The sequence below is a fragment of the Canis lupus genome, chromosome 4 (assembly GCF_048164855.1).
Source record: "Canis lupus baileyi chromosome 4, mCanLup2.hap1, whole genome shotgun sequence".
Lineage (NCBI taxonomy): Eukaryota > Metazoa > Chordata > Mammalia > Carnivora > Canidae > Canis > Canis lupus.
The window spans coordinates 31,422,413-31,447,368 of NC_132841.1; the positions used below are offsets into that span (position 1 = coordinate 31,422,413).

Here is a 24,956-nt window from a genome sequence, read left to right on the forward strand (position 1 = left end):
GTGTTCCTTTCTCTCTCTTTCTCTCTCAAAAAAAGTAAGATATTTAAGAAGGTGTACATGGGAAATCATGGCCTATAGTCCCTGCATTCCATTTCTGTTTCCTGTTCATTCTTTCAGTGATTTTTCGATGGGTTCTTTTTTTTTTTTTTTTTCGATGGGTTCTTGATATGCGTATCTTTGTACATGAATATGTGTGTGTGTGTGTGTAAAGGAAAACATCCTAAAGGAAAACATCCAACAGATTATGCTTTTATCCCTCATTCTTACCATGATGTGTTTGCATATGATATAAACTATATCGTACCTGGTTTTCTTCACCTAGAAAATATCTGGTTATATTTTGAATGTGGAGCTAATAGGATTTTCTGAAAGGTTGGAGCCAGAGTATGAGAGAATGAGAAACATGAAGGATGATCCTAAGGAACCGTAAGAAGGAAATTGCTTGGGGGGGTAATTGCTTGTTCAGCATCTTTCTTCTCTGGCAGATAGGGAGAGCTCACAGCCTGGTGGCCAGCATGTACTTTAGTGACCAGTGTAAAGTAGGAGTTTCATATCTGTTTTTAATAATGAATGGCTAGTTGAATAAATACGGCATAAATCAACTAAAATAGAATGCAGATAGCAAGATGAAATTTGTTTTCATATAAATTTAATCTTGAGGGGAATGGGGAAATGCTTAGAGAATGTTTGATGAAAAAACTATTCAGCTCTGCTTAAAGAGAATGTTCCAAATTTGGAGGAGCGTATATGGATACCTATACTTTGAAAGTTGCTAAAAAGGCATAGGCAAAAATTTTAATAGTGGTTTTCTCTTGATGTTAGGATTATAAATGACAGGTCCATCTTGCTTTAGAATCTTATGTCTTTTCAAATTTTGTCTATAATAAGCATCATTTATAAAATCAGAAAGAAAAAGAAATAAGGAGGGAAGTGATCTATTTTTTTCAACTTGATGAGGAACAGATAATAGATACTGTGTACAAGTGACAACATAGTAGAATGTATAGTCTCATTACTTCTTAAGATAAACCCTAGAAATATTAGAAAATTTCCACCTCTGAAATGTTTGCTATCTGGGCCACCAGGTAATAGCACAGGAATGAAGGATTCCTTTCATTTTATCATATCCACAGGTTTGTCAGGGTATTAATCAGGGCATAGAAATATAACATCTGTCATAAAGTCTGTGAGATGTTCTTGCTGGCTTCTTTTATATATTGTGCTATTTTGACATTCTCTATATAAAATATGGCACCTTTTACCCATTATCAGATTTTCAAAAAGATAGCTGTGCCAATGACCTATATTTTTGTTTCACTTTACAGTAAGTCTTGGAGCTCTTTCACTATTGGATCATACAGGTTTACGTCATTCTTGATATGCTTTTTTTGGGGGTACTATTTATATAAGATGGATGTTCTATAATTTGTCCAGTGACTTGCACATTGGTGGACATGTTTTTTTCCTCATTTTTCATGATTATTGATAATGCCGTAATGGTTACCAGAGCATGTTTCTTTTTGCTCCCGTGTAATTTCTTTAGGATAATTTCCTCAAGTTGGTATTATTGGATATGAAAGGCTATGTATTTTTTAAGCTTATTCATTCACTCATGAAGCAAATATTTATGGTGCATTTGCTACTATTTCAATCACGGTTCTAGAATTAGTGATACAGTCCTGGACAAAATGAACAGAATTCCTGTATTTTAGCAGTTTACATTCCAGTGGCAGAGACAGACAACCAATAAATAAATAAGAGTGTATGTGTGAGAATATATGAGTCTAAAATGTGAAGAAAAAAAAAAGGTACAGCAGCAAATGTCAAGTAGTGATAAGTGGTCCGAAGAAAAATAGAGCAGGGTTGGGTCATGGAGACTGACAGGAGTGCTATCAGAATTTAAGGTAAGCTGTAATAAAAAATTGGTGCAAAAGGATCATTTAAAGGAGAGCAGAAAATGGGCAAAGGGCTATAGCCAATGTGAAAAGATTAAATAGAATCTGAATTTCTGGGGATGGATTGTTCCATGTTGGACCAGAGGCAAAAAATAGAATAGTAGATTTTGGGTTTTATTCTAAGAGTGATGGGAATCCATTGTATTGTTTTAAGCAGATAAATGACATGACTTAATTTACATTTAAAATAAGGCTGTAGTTGCTTAAAAAAAAAATAAGACTCTTGGGCAGCCATATTAGACTCAGGAATCTCTGTGGATTGTTTCCTATCATAGGTTAGAAAGAGATAAAAGGGCCTTGGGGTAACTTCTAGAAACATAGTATGAAGGTGTCAGATTGGACCGACGTTTGAGGGTAGAAAGAATCAAGGATTTACCAGAGGATTGGATTTGGTATGGGAGAGAAAAGAAAGAATCAAGGATGATTTAAAATGTTGATAGATTCAGCCCAAATCTCCGATATGATTTACCCAAGCCTCTCTTTTGCCAGTCATATATGAGATTCTCCTCCCAAATCCTCAAAGGCCATGAGTTCTGATAACTTTGTGACTGGGGCATCATGCTTGGCATGGGGTTGGCATTTGATAATTATCTGTTGAATTAATGAATGAATTTACATGTTACCCTTCTGATGCTTAGCAGTATGAATTTTGTTGTTTTAATTTGCATCAGTTGAACTTCAAGATTTTTTTCACATGTTTACTAAAAATGTGTATTTCTCTATGAAGTGCCTGTTTATGTCCTTTGTTCCATGTGATATTGGATTCCTCTTAGGAATATGCAGAGTTTTTTATGTTTTTCAGACATTATTTGTTATATATTGTGTACATGGCATTATACTGTTTCTCTTTAAACTTTATTTTTGTTTTTGGATATACCCAGGTTTTAGATTGACATGCATAAAATTATATATATATATATATATATATATATATATATATATATATATATATTAGGCTTTGGGGAAAGTTCAGGGCCTTTAAATCTATTTTATTATTCTCGCCATGTGCCCATACAAGTAGGTTTACAGATTTAAGAGATTTAAGTAAGGACAAACAACGGATTCCCTGAATTTTGCTAGTGTGTTCTTTCCACTAAAGAACTGACCTCATGGCCAGGTATATTTAATATGCAATGTGAAAAGTAAAATCAAAAAGTGTGGAAGGGAGAGAATGGAGGTGTAGTTTATGAAGCATGACCATAATTTTATTTAAAATTTAAAAACTACCATATAGATAGATGTGAGGATGATTTTTCCTTTATACTTTCTATAATTTACATTTTTTTCCATTTTAAGTGTATACTCTGTGTTTGTATCTTTGTGTATTAATAGACATTAAAGTGTCCCTTATTCAGCAGGAAATGGTATAGATCTGGAAAAATACTATATCAAATCACCCCTCATTGAAAAAAAAAAAAATCTGAAATGAAAGGATGCCCCTACCTGAACAGAAGAGTAGAATTAGGTGGCCTACTTTGGAATTATAGAGGAAGGATGAAAAATCTGAAATCTAGAATGAAATGGGAAGGAAAAGGAACTGTAAAAATACCAAGAAAAGGAACATTTAAAAGAACAGGAAATCGGGCAGCCCTGGTGGCTCAGCGGTTTAGCATCACCTTCAGCCCGGGGTGTGATCCTGGAGATCCAGGATCGAGTCCCACATTGGGCTCCCTGCATGGAGCCTGCTTCTCCCTCTGCCTGTGTCTCTGCCTCTCTCTGTGTGTCTCATGAGTAAATAAATAAATTCTTTAAAAAATAAAAATAAAAAATAAAACAACAGGAATCAATAATAGGAGGTGAGTAGAGGGGGATGGAGATTTCTAAATGAAGTGATAACGAGGGGTATCACGTGCAGACTGTATTTCCTGAACCATAGAGCACCGGAGTTGGAAGGCATCCAGGGGCCAGTCTGTTCTGAGGGGCTGCCCATGACCTGCATGACCTACATTCCACGCTCCTGAATCCCACACTGTGGTCAGAGGACAGACCTTGCTCACTATCAACAGAGTGCTCTTTCCCCTACTTACTAAGCCTTCCCAGCCTAGTTCTTAAATGTAACCTGCAGCGTTGATGCTCAAAGATGAACTGGGCGCCATGTCATTATAGTCCAGACCCTTCAGTTTGAAGATACCTGCCAGAGAAAGATCTTGTCTTAGACCATCTGGCTCTGATTGTATCTACTTTTCTTAAGTGTATTTTATGATGATTCTTTGGGTTTTCATCAGCCACTTGCCTTATTCTTGGATAATTACTTTTTGGAAGGGATGAAAGAGTATTTGTAGGAAGATTCAAGAAAGAACCTGCATTGAGTTGTCTCCAGGACTGCTGGTCTTGGGTATCCTTGATCCTTGGGTACCCTTATCTGTAAGGATAGTGGTAATTGACTTACCTGACAGATGATGATAAGGGGAGGTGAATTCCCCTTATCTTTTGGATCTGTGATTCTATGATTTTTATGACACATCTCAAGCCAGGATAACAAACTTTTAGTAAGGTAATAGCAAATAGATAGCCATTTAGAATGAAGACCTGAAAAATTGTCATATATTAGGTCAAAATAGATGGATGATTTTGAATACAGAGGGATACGTATTAGCCCTTTTCTCTTTTCTAAAATGATAAAATTAATTTCTACATTTATTAGCTGTATAGAAAATAGTCCACATCACACATTAGTTTTTTGAGATTCAAGCAAAATAAATCATCAGCTCTCTTTGACATTTATGTCATCCCAGTGTCATTATGTCTTTGAAATAAGTTATTAATTACCCTTAATTAAATTCATTTGAAATGGTAGAATTTCCATTACTAAGTGCTTATTTCATAATTCCTGGAAGTTTTATAAATTCCGCTCAATTTAACAAATATTTATTAAGGTTATTTTATGTAAGGTATGATTTTAAGCATTTTAGATAACCACTGATTTCATATCCCTTGGTAAAAATTAAGCATGCCTCTTTCTCTTGTGACTATGTATACCTGCTGTCAGAGCTTGAGGCTTGGCTTTTGCTTTTTGGAAGATAATAGAAAGTGTGTTGGGAGAATTATCTCAATATTTGAAAGAAGGAATTTGCCTAAACACGTTGGAGTTTAAAAGATTCCACAAATATCTTTATGTTGGGAGCACTGGGCGATGGATGATGGGTTATATTCCCAACACAAGTTTTATGTTAGATGCCATAATGAACTTTACGTGCTTTTGTTTTATATTATTTTATCACAACCATGTATTTAGAAAGAAGGAATGACACTAGAAGTGACCCAGTGGAAAGAATTATTCAGAGCCAAACTAACAAGTTCCTTTAAAAAAAAAAAAATTTTTTTTTAATTTATTCGTGAGTGACACAGAGAGGCAGAGACATAGGCAGAGGGAGAAGCAGGCTCCCAGCCCGGACCCCAGTTCGGGACTAGATTCCAGGACCCCAAGGATCATGACCTGAGTGACCTGACCAGACGTTCAACCACTGAGCCACCCAGGTGCCCCCAAACTAGTAAGTTCTAAGTGTGGCATCCAGTGGCCTTTCTCCCTCTAAGTGCAGAGGGTAGAGTTCAAAGGGTGGTTGGAGGCAGGAAAGGATCTGAGTTCCTTGGCGCAGCCCCTGTCTGTGTCTTCTCTTCCCATCTCTCTTTGGGCCTGTTTTTTGAGAGATGCCAACATTCGCCGGTTGGACCCTTAGGATAAGTCAATACGCTAGTTGGCAACTGATCCATACACTATTTCTTTCTCATTTATTTTTTTCAATATAAAAATAAATGTACTTCTTACTTATTTCTTATTTGTTCTGTTTGTCTTTTACTGATCCTCCACTCCTCGCATTCACTTTAGGCCCTCCTTGGTGGAAGACTATGATCCACCTCCCTTTGAAACCAGACAAGCAGATGGCACGGTATCTTGTCCCTTGTTTTCTCTTCACGCCTTTTTATTGTGTGAAAAGAAAACTGAAAATTTCAGTGAATGCTCCCAACATGCAAGTAATGAGTCCTTGAATAATGCATTGTTACCACCAACAGGGTCTTTCATTTTCTTAATTTTCTGGACATACAGACCTATCTGGATTCTGTTAATACAAACCTGCCTTATCCAGATTTCAAATAAGCTGACCAGCCCCTACGTTAGAACAGCTGGCTCCAAGCTGGCTTCTCCAGGAACTGACTCATGATTTATGGGTTCTGAATAAATAAATACATAAGAGGTTACAACTCTGAAAGAGAGCAAGTAGTTTTCCAGTTTTCCTCAGAGTTGAGGATGTTATTTGCGTAGAGAAGATGAAAAATAAAAGGAGATAAAGGCAAGATTTCCTGATGAAATTTGAATGAATGCTAACTGATTACTCTCTAGGGGAATGCTCTAAGCCATATTTAATGCCTCAGAAAATGAGAAAGAGGTGAAGATCCGTCATTAAAATCATGACAGTTATGTCTCTTGAAGGTATAATAAATCTTTAAATGCTAACAATTTTTAAATTAGGTAAAAATTATTTTATAGTAAAAAAACAATAGGTGTCTAGTGAGGTACCAGTTTATGAGCATTTTTGTAGGAATTTAGTTGCATAGAGTATTCCAAGCATTTTCTCTGCTAGCCAGAGATGGGTGATGAGCTTGGCAGGCGAAAGGATAAGCAGCAAAGACTTTAGTGATGTTATATGAGGTACCCAGATTTTGAAAACAGTAGTCCACTTACCAAATTTTAACTGCAGACGTGATGTGTGTATTTGAGTTTTGTGGCAAAGTGTTTATGTATGTAGGTATTTATGTTTTTCTGGAATGACTGTATTTTTAGAGCAGTTCTAGGTTCACAGTAAAATTGAGGGTGCAGGTACAGATCTTTTCCCTATACCTCCTTCCCTCATACATGGATAGCCTTTTCCTCTTATCAATATCCCCCAGCAGAGTGATACTTTGTTATAATTGATTAACCTACATTGATGCTTCATTATCACCCAATATCCATAGTGGACATAAGGTTCACTCTTGATGTCGTACATTCTCCGGGTAGAGACAAATGCATAATGACCTATATCCACAATTAGTATCATACGGAGAGGTTTCACTGCCCAGAAAACTCTGTGTTCCGTCCATTCATCCTTCCCTCCTTCCCAGCCTGGCAACCATGGATCTTTTCAATGTCCCCATGGTTTTGCCTTTTCTAGAATGTCATATAATTGGATTCGTATATTATATATCCTTTCTCAGATAGGCTTCCGTCACATAGCGATATGAATGTAAGGTCCCTCCATGACTTTTCATGGCTTGATAGCCCATTTCTCCCTAGTGCTGAATAATATCCTATTGTTGGGACGTAGCATTGGTTTGTTTATCTGTTCACCTACTAAAGGGCATCTTGGTTGCTTCCAAGTTTTGGTAATTATGAATTAAATTTGAGTTAACCTTTATACAATTATGAATAAAACTGCTATAAGGAAAGAAAGAGCATTTGTGTTTTTACTTTCAAAGTTTAAAAATCTGAATATTTCACAGAATCATTTACACACCCGCTTCTTCAGGAAAAAAAGAAATGAGGCAATACTGGGCCGCCTTGGAAGCAGTGGACAGAGAGAGCTGAAGAGCAGTCCTGGCTTTTGTGTGAGGCCTGAGTTTTGCATTCACTCCATCTCCATCCCAGTGCATCATCCCTCCCCTACCACCCACTGGACTCTTCGTGTCACCTTCTGTTTCTATAAGCGTTTAAGTTTGCATCCTTTATAGGGGTGGAAGCCAAATAAGTAGATTGTTATTTAAAGATTTTGAGCCTTTATTCAGACACCATGGGGTTTCTGGTGCATAGTTTTCTTTCTCTTCAGTTCATATTGCTAAAATTTACTATTATCTGTGGAGTTGTCCCTGAGGGTCTGTGTTCCAGATCTGTTGCATTATCTGGAAACAGATATCTTGTTCTGGATCTGTTTTGAGGTCCCTTCTACCCAGGTGCTATGGCCCACCAACTGCCACCCAAGGATGTGGCAAAGCCCCTACTGTTCTTTTACGGCTGCTTCTCACTTCCATTCATCCTCTTCTTTCCCTATCCAAGTACAGTGTGAGTGGTCCTGTCCCGTCTCTTGGGGAACTTCTTACTCAAGGCCAAGAGAGGAACTAAGCTTAAAAGGAAACTAGTCTAGGACAATGCCTGAGAATACTTAGGATGTGTTGAGGGCTCTGGAATTTGGTCCTCATCCTGCCACCTAAACTCTATGAAATTGTCATATCTCCACATACCTCAATTTCCTCCTTTTTGCATCAACACATTTGGTCAGTCAAGGGCTGCAGATACTCCGCACCAGCATTGCTGGTCCCTTTGACATATTCTTTACTCACTTCCTACACCCCACTTCTCAGCACCTAACTCATGCTCAACAGCAATCCAGACTCTCTTTACCATGTATACCCAGACTCAACCTCAAAAACCACAGCACATAGTAGATCTATGCCCGTTTGTCCTGAAGGAAACCTCTCATTGCTGTTTAGAAACAACTCCCGGGAAAAAAAAAAAAAAAAAAAGAAACAACTCCCAGATAAGTTTCTTCTAACCAAAACCAAGCATGAATTTAGGCCATTGGAGGCACATTAGTAGGTGACATGTCTACCTCCAAGAATGGTTTCAGTTGGGTGCATTTGAGACATCATTCATTCCAATGAGGGTCTTCCTGCACTGAGCTGAGTGTACTTGTTAAAATTGCAGCAACAACAACAAAAAAATCACGTTCAGATTTTGTTTTTCATGTATGCCACTAAAAATCTCCTTTTGAAACCTCAAATATTCCTTGTTTCATTTAATCCTTAGCTTGTATCCTCCATTTAAAATCCTTAACAGAAAATTTGCTTAGCCGTTTTACAGAAATGAGAACTGCTTGATTTGCTTTCCTCTTTGTTGTAAGAAAAACATCCACTAGTCTAGATTACAGTGTTGCAAAATTAAGGAATTTGAAACATCTTAAAAAACATGGGGCATAGCTCCATCTCCCTAAAATATTGTGTCATGCCTTTCCTTTGCACCATAATCTCTGATATTTATTGAGAAAGTCCCTCTAAATTCAAACGTGTTATTTTACAAATAAGGAAATTAAAGCTCTCTGAGGTGTGGTCAGTACCAGCTAGTGAGTCAAAGAAATGTTAAGGTCCATTCTCTAGTCTTCATAGAGCCTGGGAAGGCAAGGGTTGGGCCCTGGGAATTTTGCGTTCATAAGGGGGTTGTTGAGGGGATGACAGAGAGGCAAGATATTGACCCTGTTGGTTGGAGATCAGGGAAAAAACAAAAAACTGTAGAGTTGGGGCTGAAGAAACTTACATGAAAAGTGAACTGAGAAAAAAATAGAGACACAGAATAAGGCAGGCAAGGAGTGTAATTACTTGTGTGAAAATTTCGCAAACACCAATTTTTGATGAATTACTGCTTTTCTGAACGGTTGGGAGCATCCAAAGGAAAGAGGCCTGAGTGGGAGTCCCCCAAGAAGTCCTTTCTAGTGGAAGGCCCTAGGGCTCTGATTGGCTCATTCTTTTTTTTTTTTTTCAAATGCATTACTCTTTTCTTTCATGTATTTTCTGTATTGTAAAGAAAAAAAAATATTTCCCTATCATGAATGCATCTTTAAATGTCAAATTATACTAGTCTTGGGATCCCTGGGTTGCTCAGTGGTTTGGCGCCTGCCTTTGACCCAGGGCGTGGTCCTGGAGTCCCAGGATCGAGTCCCATGTCGGGCTCCCTGCGTGGAGCCTGCTTCTCCCTCTGCCTGTGTCTCTGCCTCTTTCTCTCTCTCTGTATGTCTATCATGAATAAATAAATAAAATCTTAAAAAAAATAAATGCTAAATTATACTAGTCTTAATATGATCACTCTTTGTTGACTATGATATTCTCAAGTAGAGCTTGCACATGTGATCTGAGGACTGTGTTTGGCATCGCATCCAATCCTGAGGGCTTTTTGACTGGGCCCCCATATATTTGTAGGTACAATATTTTGAACATGTTGTTGTGGTCTATATTTATTTATTTATATGTTTGTAAATCATATACTCACGTGCTACAATATTATGTATATTGTCAGGGAACCATTAGAGCTAATTTAGGGACGATGTATTTGCTTGTTGCCAGTCTGTGTGTCCTTTGCAGTTGTCAGTTGCTTTCATCTAGGGAGAAAGATGGGCTTCTCCTTCCCGGTACCAAAAGCTTCCATGCTTCTAAATACGGGACCCGAGATACTTTCAGTGTCTGTTTAATACATACAAGCATTAGCAAAGTTGTTTTCTTTCTTACTACCTCTCTTTTATACCATTTGTACAATTTAAAGACAAATTTATGATAATATTAATGACTCACTCAATATTAAAAACATCGCCTCATGCAATTTTCATTTCTACATATTACTTTTCATGTGCATTCATTAGAATCCTAAAATTCATGCTGTTCTGTATTGTGTTTTTTTCGAGTTCAGAATGGCTTCACAAAGACTTGTGTCAACAACATAATCCCAGTTTCGGTGGTTTCATAATAGTCTTGTGGGCTTTAGAACTATAATTTAGTGAGCCGATCTTCTAATCTTGGATGCATATGAGCTATTTTTGTTTGCTTTTATTATTTTAGATAACCCTGCATGAATCACTCTTCTACTGTCATCCTTAATGCTTGTAGTACATTATTTCCCTGATCTGAAATGCGTTAGTCGCCAAGATGTAGAAGTCTATATGCTTCTCATTGTATTTATCCATAACTTCCTGAACTTTCTGCAGTTCTGGGTTGGTGTATCCCCTCACCTGTCAGCATCTGATCATTCCCAGGCCAAGACCACATGGTCAAGGGCATTTCCCTTTTTCTAACTTCCACCCTGAGTTAGCTCCAGGAGATGACTGCTTTCCTACAGGGCTGTAGGATTGCCTCCACTAGTTGGACCAGTTCAAATCACTGCTTATTTTCCCAGGATGCAGTATGACAATGCCACCACTGAGACTCCTTGGAAGTATGAGCTAGTCACCACACAGACCGAAGGGCATGTCTAGTTGTGTTGGCCAACTGGTGTCATTGGGAAAGGATTACCAGGAGGAATAAATATTTAAATCAGTTCATTGTATGTGACTGTTACCACGGTCAAAACAAAAGCCCTGCCTGTCACAGAGGGGACCCTGGAGGCGCAGCTTAACCCTGAGCCTTGTTCAGTTGAGCTGCTTCTACCCTCTCTTAAGAGAAGACAGGCTCCTTGAGCATTCCTGAGGGCCAATCTCCAACTTCCTTTTAGAAAATAGACACTCTCCCAGGATGCATCCTGTTCCCACATAGTGCATAGTGGAGGACACTGTAGAACTTGCAAATTGTGGTGTATCAGTCTAGGAAAACACAATGAGCAGATTCAGCTGGTCATACAGGATAGCCTGTGGCACTGCAAACTAGTTACCTTTTACAGATGCATACCTGGGAATTGATATATAAAACTGAAACATAAACTAAGCCTGAGAAGAGTTTTAGAATAAGGTGGTTATAGTAGTCAAAAAGTGCCGAGTACATACAGAATTGTGTCTAAGTAGATGGATTTTTTTTTCTTTTTTTTTTTTTAAATATTATTTATTCATGAGGGAGGGGCAGGGGGAGAAGCAGGCTCCTTGCTCTGTGGGACTTGATCCCAGGACCCTCAGATCATGACCTGAGCCGAAGGCAGAGGCTTAGCCGACTGAGCCACACAGGTGCCCCTAAATAGATATATTTTTAATATGACCTTATTTGGGTACTGTATGCTTTTCTTTTCTTTCTTTTTTGTTTTTAAAGATGTATTTATTTATTTATTCATTTATTCATTCATTCATTCATTCATTCATTCATTCATTCATTCATTTGAGACAGAGAGGGAGACAGAAGGAGAGGCAGGCCCCCCATGGAGCAGGAAGCCTGCTGTGGGACTCAATTTCAGGACCCCAGGATCACAACCTGAGCCGGAGACAGACACGCTCAACTGCCTGAGCCACCCAGGCGCTTTTCTTTTTGAATTGTCTCTACTAGGCATTTAAAATGGTATTCATATTTCCCCCCAGAATCTCCAACATTTGCTAAAAGGAGAAGACATTTTCACATTTCTAAGTCTCAGATCTCACCTTATTCGGTGTTTGAAATGATGAAAATCAGATTGAAATCCAATTTTTAAAGGTCTCCTCCTGTGTTCCGCCAAAGCCCATGCAAAGCCAGGAAAGCTAAACAGAATTGATTTTTATTTTCTTTCTGCTCTCTCAGTCCAACCCTGGTTTTCACTAGTGTTGAAATCAGATGCACTTCTTATTGATCTGGGTCTTGAACCAGTATAATACCTGATTCACACAATTGAAAGAACCATCATCATGGTGGTTCTAAAGATAAAGAGGAAACTGCGTGGACTTAGGACATTTCTGCAGCTTGCTGTGGTTTCCTGGTTCTCTGAATTATGCATTGGATCCTGGGCAGAGTAAAAAAAAAACAAAAAAACAAAACAAAACTCGATCCTACCATCATTGAATGAAATTAGGGAGAATTTTGGGGTGGGGCCTGCCCACAATTGATGCTATCAAATCATTAGTCCATCCCAGAGTCCCAGAGTCTGGTAAATGTAACTTGAAATGTCTGGTGTCATTACTGCCTGCCAGTCCCCTTTCTCTCAGATATGCTGTTATTGTTGACTTTGATATTAGAGGGGAAAGTTGGAGAATCTGGAAGGATGTGTGAGACTTAGCATGGGTGACAGGCAGGGCTGCCAGTTTGGATCCCCCTGGTCTAAAAGCAAGGATAAACTTTACAAGATGGATATTCCTCATCCCCACTTGGGCACGGAGGGCCCATCAAGGCAAAAAGGCTATTTAGGCAATAATCATCTTTTGTAAAGAGTGGTGCTGTTAGATGTACTTATTAATCTTTAAGATGGAAGGACAGGTTTGTGGTTTTATGATAATGAATCTATTTGACGATCTTTTTAAGACACTATGGACATAAGAACCTAAATCAGAGTTTTAAAAATCTTACCCATAGTCTCTATTTTAACTTTATTCTTATTCTCCTCCTTTTTTTTTGGGGGGGGGGGCATAGGGGAGGTGTGGGGGTTGTCTGTGACCTTCCTGCCCTGCAAAGCCCTGCCTCTTGTGTGAAGCCTTCCCCGACCACAGTGGTATCTGCTGATTTATCGTCCTCTCTAATCTCTGAACTAACAGTACATTTATTGAAGGATCAGACACTAAATCCTAAGTTCACCCTGTCTCAGACTTCCATGTTGTCTGTAAGCTCCATTTTGCACTTTTCACAGTCCTCTTAACAGTGTAGGGAGACTCCATATTGTGGGTTTGACCCCCCTGCCTCCCTCCATGAGCTCCTTGGAACATCGACTATGTCTTATTCATCATTCTTGTGCCCTTTGCCCGTAGCATTCTGCAGTGCAAATACTGAATTTACAGTTGAATTTGAAAGAATAATGTAGCATTCACCAGGGAAATTATGAAATATTAATAATTGAAATTAGGAGAGTTTCTCCCCAAAACCTAACATTTTCTCACCTCTCAGAGATAATCTATGATTCCAGCTACTCTAGACCCCCTTGGGATTTTCCTTGATTTATCCCCCATTCTGGGCCTAAGCCAGTTACCTCATCCTATTTCCAAGGCCATATTGATTGGTGGAGAGCCAGGTATAGACCCAGTCAGAAACAATGAGAAGGAATGAAATTTTTCTTGGGATGTCTGAGAAGATTTGTAAACTTCCCAGCACATCAAAAACATCTAAGTAAATTGAGTGTGGAGATCCCATCCTCCCCTTGTTCTTCCACATTGGCTGTGATGACAACAGAACGTAGTGATGGAGAGAAACTGATTCAAGATGGTGACTTGGTCTCTGTCTTGTCTTTCAAAGGCCTCCTACTCTCTACTTCCCTCTTTACCGAGTTATATAAGTCAATACATTCTTGGCTTTTTTTCTTCTGACTCTTCCTCCTTTTCCTGCGTTTCCTTTCTTCTTCCCTTCTCTTCCTCCTCCTCCTCCTTCATCTTCTTGTCGCTTGAGCCTGCTTGGACTGTGATTTCTATCAGTTGTCACTGAAAAGTCCTAATCAGTAGCTCAGTGGAGATCATCTATTTCTCTTCGGTTCAGTCACACAATTGTGCTGTGTTCATGTGTTGATATTTTGACAAATTAACGCGTCCACAGGCCAACAGCAAACTATTGATATAAGTGTCGTATCTTCTGTTTTCTAAATGGTGCCCAGATTGGTGGAGATACATTTGTCTGTGTTGTGAGAATTGAAAATCCTTCATGCATAACTTGAGTTCTCTGTGGATGTAAGTAATTTGGCATTTCTTCCCAAGCGCAAAAGGGTCCCTGTTGCTTTTGAATACACAGGCTGCATCACTAAGTGGAGGTGATGAGAATCAGACCAGGGAAGGACAAATTTCCTGTGTGTGTGTGACTGTTTGAAATTTAGAAACTTTATCTGCCTCAGTTTGGTATTTAATAGACATTGAGGACATGAAGTAGGAAGCTGTGACTGGCCGCGTTTGACTTTTCCCCATTACAGTTATTTAACTGCTACCTCTCTTGGCCTCACGGATATGATTTACTGTTTATTTTAATTTTAGTCATAGGCAGACTGAACTTTTTGGTTTGAAATGAGTCTGAATCACAGTGTCAGCATTTTGCTCTGTAATAGGCCCTTAAAATCTTTACACCTTTGTCGTAATCAGTCAGACTCAGAGCTAATTACCATCCTTTCCTAGTGAGTGCTCGATTGAAAAACCACAAGAGAATATTTTTTAAAGAATAAAGTAAAAACAAAATGTCAAATGATAGGAATTATATGATTCAGATTTGGGATCCTGGATTTTTTTCCCTCCCCCAGGGACTCCTGATAAATCCAGTCACAGCAAATCAAAGTTAATGTTTTAGAATTTTTAGTGGGCCATGGGCAAAGAAGTTAGTGCTGGGAAAAGACCTTCACCTTACTGATTATGTGATTATGTTAATGGTACTACTAATGCTAAGTAGCAAATTAGTACATAAAGTATAGGCGCAGTTTCCATTACAATAGCAACTTTCTTATATTTTATCTTAGAGCTTTGCTTCTTGCCCTTGTAAGCGCCACAGTGCAGTGGTGGCTGGTTTCGCTTGAGTATTTTTATCGATTATAACTGCTGGTATAAGGCAACCTGTGCTTCCCTTACATTCTCCCTAACGGAGGTTATTGCTTTACATGACATGAAGATGGATCTAGAGGGAGCTTGGCTGTCCATGGGAGGAAGGTGGCATCAGAGAGGAGAAAGAGGGCTGGAGGTGGAGTGGTGTGCCTAATTCACAGTTTAGTGGTAGCGCTAGGACCAACCCTTTGTTCATTTTTGCCTGTCAGTTGTCATGGAAATTCTCCATCTAGTGACCTCTTTTGATTCCCTGATAAACTAGGTGAATATTTTTGTTTGTTTCCTTTCAGTAGTTAGTTCTTTTGCAATGACCCAGCTACAAATTGATTCCATGTCTTTTTGATCTGACCTTTGGAAAAGATATGCAAAGCTGAAGATGTATGGATTTGAACATTTCAGTTCTCCTTTTAAAAGAATTTTCTACACAATAGGAGAGAATGTGGGCAATCATTTTATGGCCTTTACCAAAGTAAGCACTACTGTGAAGATGAAATTGGTCAAGGCTGCTAGGGTCTGGCATTGACAGAAGGTCCTTCCTTAGCTCTGTGATCATGGGTAAGTCATTCCCTTCCATTGGCTTCTTTTCCCTCATACATTACATGATGACCTTGAAATGGAGAAGGTCACATTTCCCTTTAAAAGATCTCTGATTCTAAACATGTGAAAGTCAGGTAGGTTTCTCTCCTTGACATTCCCTAGTATATTGCAGTGTTATCCGGCTACAGGCATTTACAAACACAGCAGTACTATGTAGATCACTTTGTTGTCCTGTCCACTTAATTTGCCATGGCTTCTAAGAGTATTGTGTTTTGTTGTTGTTGTTGAGCACATCAATAGAGTGGGTAAGGTATGAAAAGAATACATACCTTCAGTGAGATTGGCTTAGTAACTGAGAAAATATCTCGAATTAGACAATACCATTTTATTGTTACTAGCTATCAGCAAGTTTCCTTGTGAAGGGAATAATATAAAAACCTCCATGGCACCTCTCCACTTGCTGCATTTTATTTAATTGGTTGGGATGCAAATCTTCTGTGGAGTAGGAATACATTTTCAAATTTTCCTGAATTTGAGAGCAGTACAAGGAAATGTGAAAATGTGCCAATAGTAGTCGCTGGGAAAGAGGTGAATGCCATTGTTTTTAATGAAGCACCAATCACTCACTCTGTTGGCATTAGAGCCCAATGACCAGCAGAATATTTACAGCATGATGCTGTCATATTTTGATAGGGAGTGGTAGCAGACCGCCTGAGAGGGATTTCAGACCATCCCAAGAACTCATAAACCAGAATGGAGTTAAATATCCAATAATGTTAAATCAGGGCAAAACAAGGCTTATTACCATCTGAGCTCTATGTATATCTGAAATGGGAATCCAGTAACATGGCAGAAATAACCTTTGGTTTGAGATTTAAAGGCATCATAGAGTGTAGCTAAGAGTTTTTGTTTATATATTTATACTCTTTCTTTTCTTTTCTTTTCTTTTCTTTTCTTTTCTTTTCTTTTCTTTTCTTTTCTTTTCTTTTCTTTTCTTTTCTTTTTTCTTTTCTTTCTTTCCCTTTCTTTTTCTTTCTTTTCTTTCTTTTTTCTTTCTTTTTTCTTTCTTTTTTCTTTCTTTCTTTCTTTCTTTCTTTCTTTCTTTCTTTCTTTCTTTCTTTCTTTCTTTCTCTTTCTTTCTCTCTTTCTATTTCATGCTGTTATAGAAAAGACAAGAAAAGAATGATTCCTGTTTAGTCACAAAGATTCCCACCTTTGCCTCTTGACAGAAGGCACAGTGGTACAGCGCAAAGAGTTTTAAGTCAGAGTTGGGTAAGATCTGAGCTTTGGCATTTATAGCCATGTAACCTAAGACTAGTTGGTGATTTTTGCTAAGTGATGCTTTTTCAAGGATGAAATGGCAATAATGAGGATTGTCAGACATTTTAGTGAAGAAAGATAAATGACCACAATAGTTAACATTTCTTTGGCACTCGCTGTATGCCATGCTGAATGGGTTCTAGCTATGCATAATCTTGTTTAACCCCCACACTAATACTATAAAGAAGGCTCCACCATCATTTCCATTGTCCACCAAAAGACATAGAATCTCAGAGTTCTCAAGTATCTTGGCTGTTGTCACACGGCTAGTAAGTGGCATAAGGATTGATGTAAACCAAGTGTATCTGACTTCAAACCTGTGGCTCTTAACTGCTATGCCAAGTTGTCTAACTTAGTGCCTGTTACCTAAAGGGCTGTCAGTACAGCCCATCATCCCATCTCTAACCAAACTTGTGCATGCTTGTGTACACACACACACACACATACTCCTTAACTTTCAGTTATCAGCTCCAGCCTAGCCTAAAATGCAAAGTTGAATCCCAATCCCATGCAACCAGGATCCCCAGTCTTTAGTCACTCATGATTCTGTTGATTCTGTTTCTTTTTGTTTTTTGTTTTTTTTTACATTTTTTAAATTTAAATTCAATTTGCCAACATATAGTATAACACCCAGTGCTCATCTCTCACACTATATTTTGTATAGGTTTCCCTAAATCTATTTACGCCAATAGACATTTCTTAATTGGGCCTGTTGGGATACAATTTTACATGGGTCTTTTGTACTTCTACATGTCTAGAGGACAGAAGTGTTGACATATTTTGTTCTGCATCATATTATTAAGGATGTTTGTAGAGCAAATAACCTTAGAGAAGAGAAATGTCTCTGTTAAGAACAGAAGTCAGGTTTGTTACTCTCCAGTATATTAAAGATAAGTTCTCCCTCTAGGGCAGAGGTCAGGCAACTTTGCTTATAACCCAGTTTTTTTTTTTTAATTTTTAAAGATTTTATTTATTTATTCATGAGAGACACACACAGAGAAAGAGGCAGAAACACAGGGAAAGGGAGAAGCAGGCTCCGTGCAGGAAGCCTGATATGGTACTCGATCCCGGGACTCCAGAATTAAACCCTGAGCCGAAGGCAGGCACTCAACTGCTGAGCCACCTAGGCATCCCTATAACCCAGTTTTAAAGAAAAATTCAGGTTCCCCAAGATTGGGTCCTCAGCTTTGATATGGGCCTGCTATATGTGCAGCATCTAGGCTGCTTGGGGTCGCCCCTACGGGCCTTGGAACCAGTGCAAACTTGAAGCCCATAACTACTTGCTGTGCTTTTATGTAACAGAGTTCCAGAAGTCCGTGTCTTCTGCCTTTATCCATTAAACTGGTAAACTAACTTGTTAGATTGCAAGTGAGATAAAAATCTTAGAGCCTTCACTGCTTGTGACAAGGTCTAACATTTATTAATTGCTTTCCATGCACACCAGACTCCCATGCTGTACACATGTTGTTCCAGTGATATACTCTGAGATATTTACCATCATTATCCTCATCACTCTCTCTGACCCACTGTGTAGCTCATGAGTCAACTGTAGACCCTCTGACAACTTGGTGTATTGCTTCTGATGACCTGAACAGAACATATCATTTATTTAGCTAGTATTCGTGAAGCTGTAGACTCACGTACTCAAAATTATCGTACCCTTTTATATTCTGAATCTTACACCTCAGGTGCCAATCTTTCAAGTTTGGGTTAGTTGGAAATTGCACTTAAATTTGTAAGTAATTAACTTGATAATATTGAGCTTATTAAAATTTAATTAACCTGAAATATGGATATATAATTGTGGCATTATGCAAAACTGCTGACCGTAAGGAAGTCGATATGAAGGCAGCTTCCATATGCACTTGTTTCTCACTTGAATTCCACTCAATACTCCTGTGTCTGGTGTCTCACAATGACCCACTGCCTGTATGATATAATACATTCATTAAAATATCATAAGATACAAAATTTCATCATTTAAAAATTCTTACCTTAGGCTTTAGGCGCTGACATTCAATAGAACGTTTTGACATGGGTGTAGCTGGTGAAATATGTACCAGTCTTCAGTGACAGTGTCCAGGTGATTCAGGGGAGACATTTTGAGGGTAGAGAACTGTTTCTTGGCATCTGCTACGGAGACACCCTAACCTCTGTTAGACTGGTCTTGGTTTGAGACAACCAGTTTTGGAAATTACTTCAATGCCTGTGAAATTCCAGAAAAGCTAAATATTGCTTAGAATTTAAAGCCTCTCCTTGGTTAACAAAGAGACATTCACTTTCTGCTTTGTAAACTCCTTGCAAATTGCTACACATATATAAAATAGTATTATTCAGATTTGTTGACAATGAAACCTTTTACTTGGTCATTTCTGTTCCTATTGAAATAGACTTTGGGAGCCTTTAAAGGATAGCGTAGACATCTTTGATTAACTGTGTCTACAAAATGAAAGCATAAAATTAGAAGGATATTGTCTTTTTATGAGATTTGTAGTTTTGTGATGTTTTTATATTGAATTGCACTTTTTTTCCAACTGATGTCAGGAATTTCTTAAGAAGCATTTTATCTGCAAAAATGATGTAGGAAGCCAGACCACAGTATCCTCTAATCACTAATAAAATAAACACAAGAAATGGTAGGGGTGGAAAGTTTTCTCTTCTTCCCTTCTAGGTTCTTTGGCCTAATACTTAAATTGATGTAAGCCACATTAACAGGAAAAAAACAAACAAACAAGTTTAATAACATGGATACCTCCTGGATTTCTGGGAGAGCAGTGGCTGAAGCCATCTTTGGTTTAGATACTATCTTAATTAAAGATAAAAGAAGATGGGGATCAGAAGTCAGTTATGGGTGGTTACCAGGAACGGCACAATAAACGGGGTAGGTCCTTGTCCTTAAGTCCTTGTCTTCTCCATTAATAAAGAGTTTCTAAAGATTTAGGTTCAGCGTTGTCCTTCTCTTTCTGGTACTCGGTTTCTCAGAGCTTCTCTTAGGTCTACAGTTCCTTAAAAAAAATAGCTTAAGATAGGTGATGTGACAAAGAGATGTGTCTTGGGATGGCAAAATTTTTTCTCCTTCAATATCTAAAAATCCCACCTAGGGACCCCTGAGGGGTACAGTCAGTTAAGCATCTTACTCTTGGTTTCAGCTCAGGTCATGATCTCAGGGTCGTGAGATAGAGCCCTGCATCAGGCTCTGCACTCAGTGCAGAGTCTGCTTGAGATTCTCTTTCCTTCTCCCTCTGCCTCTCTCACTTGTGCTCACTTGCCATCTCCCACCAAATAAATACACAAATCCTTAAAAATAAATAAATATAAATCCTAAATAAAAAAACCTTAACGTTACAAGCATCAACTAAATTTTAAAAAGAGTGTGTGTGTGTGTGTGTGTGTGTGTGTGTTGGAGGGGGTAGTGAGTGGCACAGTACAGAGTGTTATAAACTTCAAAAATTGCTGATCAAGGGAACAAATGGAAGGTTGGGGCACTGCATGGCATTAATCCCATTCCTCACCCTACTGCTCTTAACGTCTGCTAAGGGCTGAGAACTCTCACCCATATTCCCACATTGGAAGTGAACTGCATGATATTCCAGTCTGACTTGAACAATCTTCTCTGAAAGACCAGTGAAATGAACAATGGAACCAGAGGATAATTCTCTGTGAAGGAAGCAATTTTTCCGGAGCTTACAAGTAAGACTTGGAGGAATCTGGCTACATCTGAACTCTCCTCCCTTTGTGGGAATGGGCTCCCTCTCACCAGTAAGCAGAATGAATCCAGTGCAGCATATCAAGCAAGTTCTGAAAGAGGGAGCAGAACCAAGGTTCCTAGCCAAGACTGAATTCACCCTAAACTGGGCACTTTGACATGAAGAATCCACAAGAAATTTTCAATTCTCAAAACGTAGCTATTAGGACAAAGAAATCTCATATACAAATAAGAAGACACGGGAATTACCTGAATAACGTCATAAAATAGAAAGTCCTGGATAGTATTGACAAGATGAGAAGGAACAGAAGGGAAACTGTAGGTATAATTTGGGCCGGTGGGTGAGTGGGCAGGAAAAAAGGTTGATGAAACATACCACGGAATCTTAAGAAAATGTAGCCTAAGGAGGGAAGAGAAAGTTTGTTTTTTTTTTTTTTTTAAGATTTTATTTATTTATTCATGAGAGACACAGAGAGAGGCAGAGACGCAGGCAGAGGGAGAAGCAGGCTCCATGCAGGGGGCCCCACGCCCGACTGGATCCCGGGTCTCCAAGGACTGAAAGGTGGCCCTAAACTGGTGAGCCACCTGGGGCTGCCCGAGAGGGTTCTTCTTGTTGCTTTACACACACACACACACACACACACACAAAAGAAAGAAAAAAGAAAAAAAAAAGATGAACATCAACTAAATAAGAGTCCCCACCCACTTCCTAAAAAGATAACAAGAGATGAGGAAAAAAAGGGAAGATCTGGGGAATGGACTCCTGAGGGTCGAGAGCACGGTGAGCCCATGTCCCTGTGAGGCGGAATCGAGAGGCCTCCCCGGGACTTTGGGGCCTTGCGTGGCTGAGGCAGCAGCAGGGACGCGTGTGCAGGGCCCGCCACAGCGCGGGGGCCGTGACCTCCCGTGACCTCCCGTGACCTCCCGTGACCCGGGCGCTGACACGGCCCCACACGCCGGCCTCGCTCCCGTGGGGCCCGCGGCCCTTCCTCCTGCTCACGGCTCCGGCCTGTGCCCGGGCTCCGCGCTCCCCGACTCCGTCGAGCCGCGGTGTCCTTCCCGGAGGCGGCGGGGCCCGGGGCGCGGCCGGCCTGCGCGACGGGGACGCCAGACTCGGCATCGGGACCACCCCCGGGGCAGCGTGCGGCTTCTCTTCCTCCACACCCCGGACGACCCCTCCTTACGCAGGTGCGTGGCTCGACGGGCCGGAGCCTGAGGCCCTGAGGCCCGCGCGGCGGCCAGAGGGGCCTCCCGCCTCGGCATCTCCCGCCTCGGGCCTCCCGCCGCTTCCTCAGCCTGCGGCCTGCTGTCCCGCCGGCTCCGCCGCTCAGGCGCCAGGGCGGGCGGCCCGCGGGCGGCCTCCGAGCCGTCACTCGCTCCACGGGAGTCCCGCGGCGTCGCTGCGCGGTGACCGCTCGTGTCCTTGCTTCACGGTTACCTGTGCGCCAGGTGCGGGCCACGGACAGTATTTTCAGGTCCTAAATGAAGACGAGGCTCTCTAGGCTGCTGGACTCTCTCCCTCTCTCCCTCTGTGTGTGTGTTTGTTTATATAGAGATATTATATGTGAGTATAGGTATATATGTGTATACATATGTTTTTATATTTATATATTTAGAGGTATTATATGCGAGTATATTATATGCGTATATATGTATAGATGTGTGTGTATATGTTCTTATATTTATGTATTTAGAAATATATGTGAGTGTATGTATATATGTATATATATGTTTTATATTTATATAGAGGCATTATATGTGTGTGTATATATGTATATATGTATGTTTTATATTTATATACTTAGAGATTATATGTGACTATGTATATGTGTACATATATGTGTATATATGTTTTTTACGGTTATATACTTAGAAATATTACATGTGAGTATATGTGTATATGTGTATATATGTAGATATATGTTTTTATATTTATGTATTTAGAAATATATGTGAGTATATATGTATATATGTGTATATGTTTTTATATTTGTATATTTAGAAATATTATATGTGAGTATGTATATGTGTATATGTGTATATATACATTTTTATATTTATACATTTAGAAATATATGTGAGTATATGTTTATATATTTAGAAATATATGTGAGTATATGTATGTGTATATATGTATATATGTGTATATGTTATGTTTTATATTTATATATTCAGAAATATTATATGTGAGTATATATGTATATATGTGTATATGTGTGTATATATATGCTTTTTTATTTATATATTTAGAGATATGGGATCCCTGGGTGGCGCAGCGGTTTGGCGCCTGCCTTTGGCCCAGGGCGCGATCCTGGAGACCCGGGATCCAGTCCCACGTCGGGCTCCCGGTGCATGGAGCCTTCTTCTCCCTCTGCCTGTGTCTCTGCCTCTCTCTCTCTCTCTCTGTGACTATCATGAATAAATAAAAATTTAAAAAAAATTTAGAGATATATGTGAGTATATGTATATATATGTATATATATATGTTTTATATTTATATATTTAGAAATATGTGAGTATATGTATATCTGTGTGTGTATATATGTGTATGTATGTGTATATATATATTTATATATTTAGAGATATTATATGTGAGTATATGTATATATGTGTATATATGTGTATTGTATATATATGTGTGTATATATGGCCATATATATGACTTCCATATGCATTGGCATACAGAATTTTGTGTGAACATACATATATTTTTATTTATTTTAGTTAAGTACCTAAGAGTAGGATTACTGGATTGTAGGATATATATATTTAACTTCATAAGAAACTGCCACACTGTTTTTCATAGTGCTGTACCATTTTATATTACCACCATCAATGAAGGAGAATTCTTGTTTTGTCACATTTTTTAAGAAGATTTTTATCTACTTATTCATGAGAGACACACAGAGAGAGGCAGAGACACAGGCAGAGGGAGAAGAGGGCAGCCCAACGTGGGACTCGATCCCAGGACCTCAGGATCATGACCTGAGCCAGAGGCAGATGCTCAACCACTGAGCCACCCGGGCACCCTTGTTGCACTTTTGGTAGCATTTGGTATTATGAGACGTTTTGTTTGTTTGCTTAATCTTAGCCATTTTGATAGGTTTGTAGTTATATCTTGTGATTTTAATATACGTTTTTACCTAATGGCTAAGGTTGCTGAACATATTTTCTCATGCTTCTGTGCTCTCCGGATATCTTCTTTTGATGTGTCTGTTTCATTTTTTTCCTATTAAAAAAATGAGCCTTTTTTTTTTTTTTTTACCATGTAGTCTTGAGAGTTCTTTATTAAGTCTGAGACGGTGACATTTTACCATGCTTGTAAGCCCAGCAGTTAGTTTGCCACAGAATATAGATATTCTGACAAGAGATGTGGAGGCTTTCTGGATCAGAAGAGTGGTATATAACTGTTGACAAAAAGAACCAGAGCAGCATTTTAGCTCAGGTTCCTTGAGCCTTCAAGGGGTGAGGTGGAGTCAGGTGTCACCCTGTGCATGCAGTATGTGTGTCAGGTGGTGCATCACAGAAAAGGAACTTCAAAATTATGAGACTCATAAAAGTTACTGCTGGACCAAAGTCCATCTTTTCCTCTGGGGTCAAAGAGAGAGAACAAGACCAAGAGAGCAAGAATGGGAGAGAGACAGACAGACAGGAATCCTGTACTAAATGTGAAAATATTCAAGAGTATTGTCTCCCAACAGTTACATATTTTAAATATAAACCCTTTGTCAGATACAAGCTTTGTAAATATTTCTTTGTCTGTGGTTTGACCTTTTTTTGTAAATTTGTTTAATGTCTTTGTGTATTGACAGTATCTTTGGCAGAGCAAACTTTTACATTTTGAGAAGGTCTAATTTATTATTTTTATCTTGCATGGATCATGGTTTTGGTGTCATGTCTGAGACTTCTTTGCCAATCCATAGGTCATGAAGATTTTCTACTGTTTTTGTTTTTGGTGTTTTTCCCTAAAGGTTTATAATTGTACATTTTACATTTGGATGGACCTTGATCAATTTTGAGTTAATTTTTTACAAAGCATGAGGTTTGGTCAAGGATCACTTTTTTTGTGAGTGATTATTCCTATATAATTTTCTGTAAATGACTTTGCAGAAAAAAAGTTATTAACCATAAACATGTGAGTTTGTTTCTGGTGTATTCTCGGATCCACTAATCTATGCATCTATATTTTTGCTAATATACCGTCTTTATATGGTAGCTTTCTGGTAGTCTTGAAAATAAGTATTGTGAATTCTCTACCATTGTTTCAAAATCATTTTGGCTATTCTTATTCCTTCGACTTTCCATCAAAATTTTAGAATA

General features: G+C 38.9%; 1 protein-coding gene and 1 long non-coding RNA gene across 9 annotated transcripts in view; one reads left to right on the top strand and one right to left on the bottom strand.

Moving 5' to 3' along the window:
* NRG3 (neuregulin 3) overlaps positions 1-24,956 on the top strand; it is a 1,035,395-nt gene that overhangs the window by 191,985 nt on the left and 818,454 nt on the right. The gene's annotated exons all lie outside the window — the stretch shown is intronic.
* On the bottom strand, positions 16,672-21,804 carry LOC140632128 (uncharacterized). 2 transcript variants are annotated; one of them, XR_012029664.1, is made up of 3 exons: positions 19,790-21,804; positions 18,758-18,857; positions 16,672-16,767 (listed from the first exon to the last, which is right to left on the bottom strand). It is a non-coding gene; the product is annotated as an uncharacterized lncRNA (long non-coding RNA). The 2 variants fall into 2 exon arrangements; XR_012029665.1 differs by lacking the exon at positions 16,672-16,767 and adding an exon at positions 18,112-18,517.